Source organism: Pogoniulus pusillus, chromosome 8 (assembly GCF_015220805.1).
Source record: "Pogoniulus pusillus isolate bPogPus1 chromosome 8, bPogPus1.pri, whole genome shotgun sequence".
Taxonomy (NCBI): Eukaryota; Metazoa; Chordata; class Aves; order Piciformes; family Lybiidae; genus Pogoniulus; species Pogoniulus pusillus.
Genome location: NC_087271.1, coordinates 24,190,892 through 24,197,584, shown reverse-complemented (window position 1 = coordinate 24,197,584; position 6,693 = coordinate 24,190,892).

Sequence of the window (6,693 nt, the reverse complement as noted above, 5' to 3'; positions counted from 1 at the left end):
TTTCTTTCTTTCTTTCTTTCTTTCTTTCTTTCTCTTTCTTTCTTTCTTTCTTTCTTTCTTTCTTTCTTTCTTTCTTTCTTTCTTTCTTTCTTTCTTTCTTTCTTTCTTTCTTTCTTTCTTTCTTTCTTTCTTTCTTTCTTTCTTTCTTTCTTTCTTTCTTTCTTTCTTTCTTCCTTTCTTTCTTTCCTTTCTTTCTTTCCTTTCTTTCTTTCTTTCTTTCTTTCTTTCTTTCTTTCTTTCTTTCTTTCTTTCTTTCTTTCTTTCTTTCTTTCTTTCTTTCTTTCTTTCTTTCTTTCTTTCTTTCTTTCTTTCTTTCTTTCTTTCTTTCTTTCTTTCTTTCTTTCTTTCTTTCTTTCTCTTTCCTTCTTTCCTTCTTTCCTTCTTTCCTTCTTTCCTTCTTTCCTTCTTTCCTTCTTTCCTTCTTTCCTTCTTTCCTTCTTTCCTTCTTTCCTTCTTTCCTTCTTTCCTTCTCTCCTTCTCTCCTTCTCTCTTTCTCTCTTTCTCTCTCTCTTTCTCTCTTTCTTATTTATCCTTTTTCTTTTTTTTTGCCCTTGTTGTAAATAAACAAGATGAGCAAATATTTATATTTGCTCTTGTAACAGTAATAAGGATTAGGCACCACTGGGGCCAAAGGGACAGCAGTTACAAATGACTCAAAAGAAATTGTGAAATCCAGTGTGCATGATGGTGAAGGGCTCTGAGAGCAAAGCTGGCAACAGTTACCCAGCTGTGCCAGCCTCCTGTGGGACATGAGAGCACACCTTGGGGTGTGCTCACCCCACAGCAAGCTGAAGCTGAAGCTTGCAGCCCAGAAAGCCAATCAGAGTTTGGGCTGCATCAAGAGAAATGTGGCCAGCAGGGCGAGGGAAGCGATCATCCCCCTCTACTCTGCACTGGTGAGAGGCCACCTAGACTACTGTGTTCAGTTCTGCAGCCCCTGTTACAAGAGGGATATGGATGTGCTGGAAGGTGTCCAGAGAAGGGCCACGAGGATGATCAGGGGGCTGGAGCACCTCTGCTATGAGGAGAGACTGAGGGAGTTGGGGCTGTTCAGTCTGGAGAGGAGAAGACTCCCAGGTGACCTTATTGTGGCCTTTCAGTATCTTAAGGAGGCCTACAAGAAAGCTGGGGAGAGAGTTTTTAGGCTGTCAGGCAGTGCTAGGTCTAGGAGGAATGAAACAAAGCTAGAAATTGGTAGATTCGTGTTAGGAAGAAGTTCTTCAGCATGAGGGTGGTGAGATCCTGGAAGGGATTGCTCAGAGAGGTGGTGAAAGCCTCATCCCTGGAGGTGTTCAAGGCCAGGCTAGACGAGGCTCTAGAGAGCCTGATGTAGTGTGTGAGGTGTCCCTGCCCAAGGCAGGGGGTTTGGGACTAGATGATCTTTGTGGTCCCTTCCAACCCTGACTGATTCTATGATTCTAAGTGGGTGCTGTATGGCTATGATGGAGCGTGCCGCTGGAGTGACTGGGTGGGATATGGGTCAGCCCTGTAGCCACAGCCCTTTCCTACTAGAGACAGTGTAAGTGCTCAAGCACCGTGGCAGCTCAGCAGCCAGACAGCTGGGGGTGGCAAACGTTATCAGCTGCCTGATTTCATCAGTCTGGGCTCGTGACTCAGTTTTCTTTCCGGTGACGTTCACACACACACGCCAAAAGCAGTGGCAGCACTGGGATCTCTGCTGCTGAGCCTCTGCCTCTGTCCAGAGTGCACCCTGGCTGCACACCGAATGGTATGTGCCCTCTACAAAGCAAAACAAGAGATTTTTTTTCACCCTGGAATTTATATTTTTAAAACCCTTAATGTTTCCTCCCTCAGTCAGTGGCTCTGGTGGAAGAGCAGTTGAGCTGTCACTGGCAGTGCCAAAACGTGATCACAGCTCCAGCTGATGGTAACTCGGAATGAGTGTAATCAGTTTTCCCTCTTGCTGTTTGCAAAGGAATGATCTGGAAGGACACTTGGCTAATTGCTTTCTCAGCTGAACACAGCAAACCTCCACTGGTGCACAGGGGTCTTCATCCTGCAGTCCTGCTTGCTTCAGAGCTTCACCTAAGAAGAGTCAGGTGGCACCACTGAACACTGCTAAAGCTGTATCTCTGCCCTTCTTATCGTGATTACAGCTTTTCACTTTTCAGTGCAGAATGCCTGAAGCTGTTAGATGAGGTCTGAGGCATCCTACCATCAGGAGACATTTTCTCACATTATCTCTCCCCCATGCTGGGTTTTTTTTTGCCTTTTACAAAGGTCAAAAGCTCTCTTGGCAGGACCTGTCCTTATTCCTGCCTGTGAAGAGCTGGACACAGGGCCCCAGTTCCTACAACTCATTTTGAAATGCTTCTGAGGGCTACTGGAGAGGGCCTGCAGGCCACAGAAAAAGGAAGTAGCCTCATAAAAACAAGAAAACCCAAGAAAAGGGTGTAAAAGAAGGGAGATCTCACAAAGCAGGGAGGTCACTGGAGAGGTTCTGGGGTCTGAGTGCAGTAGTGGTCCCACTCAGGTATGGTGGTGGTTGACACCAAGGGAGTGCCAGGATTTCATACCATGATGATGGTATGGAAGACAGGCTCTGTCTGATGATTTTTTGTGTGTGTCTGTTTTTGGGGGGAGCTAATCCTGTAGAATCCCTGAGGAATATGTTTGGCATTCTCCCTTTTCTCTGCTCTTACGGGAGGGACTCAGCATCCTGCAGAGACGGCAAGGGAAATCACAGGATTATTCCCCATGGTGATTATCCTGTGATCTCTCAGGGCTGTATAAATGGGAGCTGATTACAGCTAGAAAAGGAGTAAATTGTGTAATTAGAAAGGGGAAGAGGAGAGGACTTAACCTCTGCCTGAAGGTGCCAGTTTGGAGAGAAGAGTGGAAATAAGAATGTTGAACAGCACTTGTGCTGACACCAGAATGGCACCAGAAAGGGCCATTGCTACCTTGCCCCTGTCTGCTCCTGCCACTCTGGGCAAGCTCTTCAGTCTTCCCCTCTGGACAAAGAATGAAATATTTCTTTCTGATACATCTTTTAGCTATTGTCTTTGGAAAGAAAGTGGATCTCCTTTGTGCATACCCACTTTTCCCCACTCTTGTAGCTTGTTGGGCTTACAAGTGGCTGGCTACACTCAGAGATTTCCCTCTGGAATGAAGGCTAGAAGAGAAAAGCAGGATGGAATCCTCAGTGGTTCTGTGTTGAGCATAAGATGACTAAAATCTTTCTGGTCACCCTACATGGAGCAGGAATGATCATTTTGCTTGCTCTTCCTCATATTATTGACCCAGCCTGGCCTGGGCCACAAAATGTGTCTGTTCCCATCACAAGCAAAAAAAAACAGGCAGCAGAATTGTTCTCAAAGCCATGGTGAGGGAGGCTATTAATGTGAATATTATTCATGCCAGGAAAAATAGCCAATTACCTTCCTATAGAACCACTCTCAGCCCAGTGAGCCAGTAATTGCAACATCTAACATTTGTCACTGAGCTCTGGAAGCAGTCTGGGAATAAAATACCGACAAATGGATTTGGTCTTAAAAGACAGGCTGGAAACAGAGCTAAGATAGCAGATATTCAGGAGGTGTCCTGTTTTGCTGCAGGGAATCTATGCCCACCTCCTATCTGACACATGCAAGAATCTGGCTTTTCTTATATCCACTCTATTTTGTGTTCTAAAGGTGTGTAACTTCTAACGTGTGTGCATGTTTGTCGTGGAGGCAGGAATTACAGTATCACAGTATCATCAGGGTTGGAAGAGACCTCACAGATCATCAAGTCCAACCCTTTACCATAGAGCTCAAGTCTAGACCATGGCACCAAGTGCCACATCCAACCTTGCCTTGAACAGCCCCAGGGACGGCGACTCTACCACCTCCCCAGGCAGCCCATTCCAGTGTCCAATGACTCTCTCAGTGAAGAACCTTCTCCTCACCTCCAGCCTAAATTTCCCCTGGTGCTGTGTCCTCTCGTTCTGGCACTGGCCACCTGAGAGAAGAGAGCAACCTCCTCCTGGCCACAACCTCCCCTCAGGCAGTTGTAGACAGCCTCCTCTTCTCCAGGCTAAATAATCCCAGCTCCCCCAGCCTCTCCCCGTAGAGCTTGTGCTCAAGGCCTCTCACCAGCCTCGTTGCCCTTCTCTGGACACACTCAAGCATCTCAATGTCCCTCCTAAACTGGGGGGCCCAGAACTGAACACAGTACTCAAGGTGTGGTCTAACCAGTGCAGAGTACAGGGGCAGAATGACCTCCCTGATCCTGCTGACCACACCATTCCTGATGCAGGCCAGAATGCCATTGGCTCTCTTGGCCACCTGGGCACACTGCTGGCTCATGTTCAGGTGGGTATCAATCAGCACCCCCAGATCCCTCTCTGTTTGGCTGCTCTCCAGCCACTCCGACCCCAGCCTGTATCTCTCCATGGGGTTGTTGTGGCCAAAGTGCAGCACTGGCACTTGGAGCTACTGAATGCCATCCCATTGGACTCTGCCCATCTGTCCAGGCGGTCAAGGTCCCACTGCAGAGCCCTTCTGCCCTCCAACCCAGCCACATCTGCCCCCAGCTTGGTGTCATCTGCAAACTTGCTGATGACTGACTCCATGCCCTCATCCAGATTATCTATGAAGGTGTTAAAGAGGATGGGGCCCAGCACAGATCCCTGAGGGACACCACTAGTGACAGCCACCAGCTGGATGTGGCACCATTCACCACCACTCTCTGGGTCCGGCCCTCCAGCCAGTTCCTAACCCAGCACAGAGTGTTGCCATCCAAGCCATGGGCTGACAGCTTAGCCAGCAGTTTGCTGTGGGGGACAGTGTCAAAGGCCTTGCTGAAGTCCAGATAGACCACATCCACAGGCCTCCCCACATCCACCAAGCGGGTCACCTGATCATAGAAGGAGATCAGGTTGGAGAGGCAGGATCTGCCCTTCCTAAACCCATGTTGGCTGGACCTGAGCCCTTTGCCATCCCTCAGGTGCGCTCTTATCACCCCCAAGATAACCTGTTCCATCAGTTTCCCTGGCACTGAGGTCAGGCTGACAGGTCTGTAGTTCCCAGGTTCCTCCATCCGACCCTTCTTGTGGATGGGGACCACGTTGGCCATTTTCCAGTCTCCTGGGACCTCTCTGGTGAGCCAGGACTGCTGGAAAATGATGGAGAGTGGCTTGGCCAGCTCAGCTGCCAGCTCTCTCAGCACCCTAGGATGGATCCCGTCTGGTCCCATGGACTTGTGGGTGTCCAGATGGCTCAGCAGGTCCTGAACTAATTCTTCATGAATTTCCAAGGGAACACACCGCTCCCCTGGAAGTGGCTCTTACCCGCCCCCCCCACACTTTTGAATTTGCCCCAGCTAACTCAGATGGCCTCTGGGAATATAAATGAAGCTATTTATTTTACAGCAGCAAATATACAAGCAGCTATTTACAATATATACAGTTATATACAGAAATATACAAAGGATAAACAATACGGAAGCACAACTCCCCTCCCAGAAACCTGAGTCCTCAGGAGAGGCTCTCAAACCACCCCAACACCTTCCCCGGCCCCTCTCAACCTTACCCCAGTTCCCAGGAAGAATAGAGGTGCAGCCAAGAGGTTAGGGAGCAAGGTTAGTGGGAGCAAGGTTAATGAGATGTGACTAGGTCTGAAGGCAAAGGCAGAAGAAAGAAACAAAATGGAGAATGTTTCCTTCTTCTTCCCAGAGCTCTCAGCGTGACTGTGAGCGAAGAAACACAATTGTTTTTCATTTCACTGCCCACTATGTAGTTCTTTTACCAAAACATTCTAGCTTGCTTCAAACTAGCACAGGCAGGAACCCCCAAAGGCGGGAAGACCCCCAATTTATACCCTCACTAGACAAAGGGCAGAGTTACCACACCTTAGGCGCGAAAGCGCACAGCCAGTCCCAGCCAGATCCCAGTGTGGGCGCTGCGCGGGGCACTCCCCGTGCGGGCAGGACCCCTTTGCTCACCCCCTTCACGCCTGCGGGGCAGGTGAGCGGGGGGAACCAGGCGGCTTTCCCCCTCCCATTCAAGCCACGGAGAGAGAGGAATTTAGGGGTACACAGGACTTCCAAGACAATGTTCAATAAACTTCATAGAAAAACAGTGTGCAGTTCTAGGTGAGGATGCTACCAAAGCAGCTCCCTGTGTTTGCTGATGTTTAAGAAGGTCATCTGTGCAACTGGAAGTGACTGAAGTTAAGCCTTTGCATTTAGTTCCCAGGTTCACCAGTGAAACGAACAACAAAGGGAAATCCATTCTTCCCTTTAAACTTTTTCTCCTTGAAGGGACAGGAAGGCAAGACAAAATCCCTTTAAGAGCTGCAGGGCATAGCACACTGATTTGCTTGCTCTGCTAGATTGCATTGAAGCCTGTGCTTCACTCCCTGCCCATTCCCAAGTGTTCCATGGATGGCATCTGGAGATTTGACAGATTTCCCAAGATCTGTTAAAGCTGTAAGCTACTGTGGCCTCCAGGAACCCACCAACTCCAGAGGACATTCCAAGGCTCGTGAGAGGCACATCTTGGTGTTTGGGCATCTTGAGGGTGCTTTCCTTGCCTGTGGATCATAAAATCATAGAATGGGTTAAGTTGGAAGGAAACTCAAAGATCATCTAGTTCCAACCCCCCACCACAGGCAGGGGTATGAAAGTGTTAACTCCATGGATCACAGGACTTGGCTTATTTCATGTTTTCTCTTACATAGACAGAAGGAT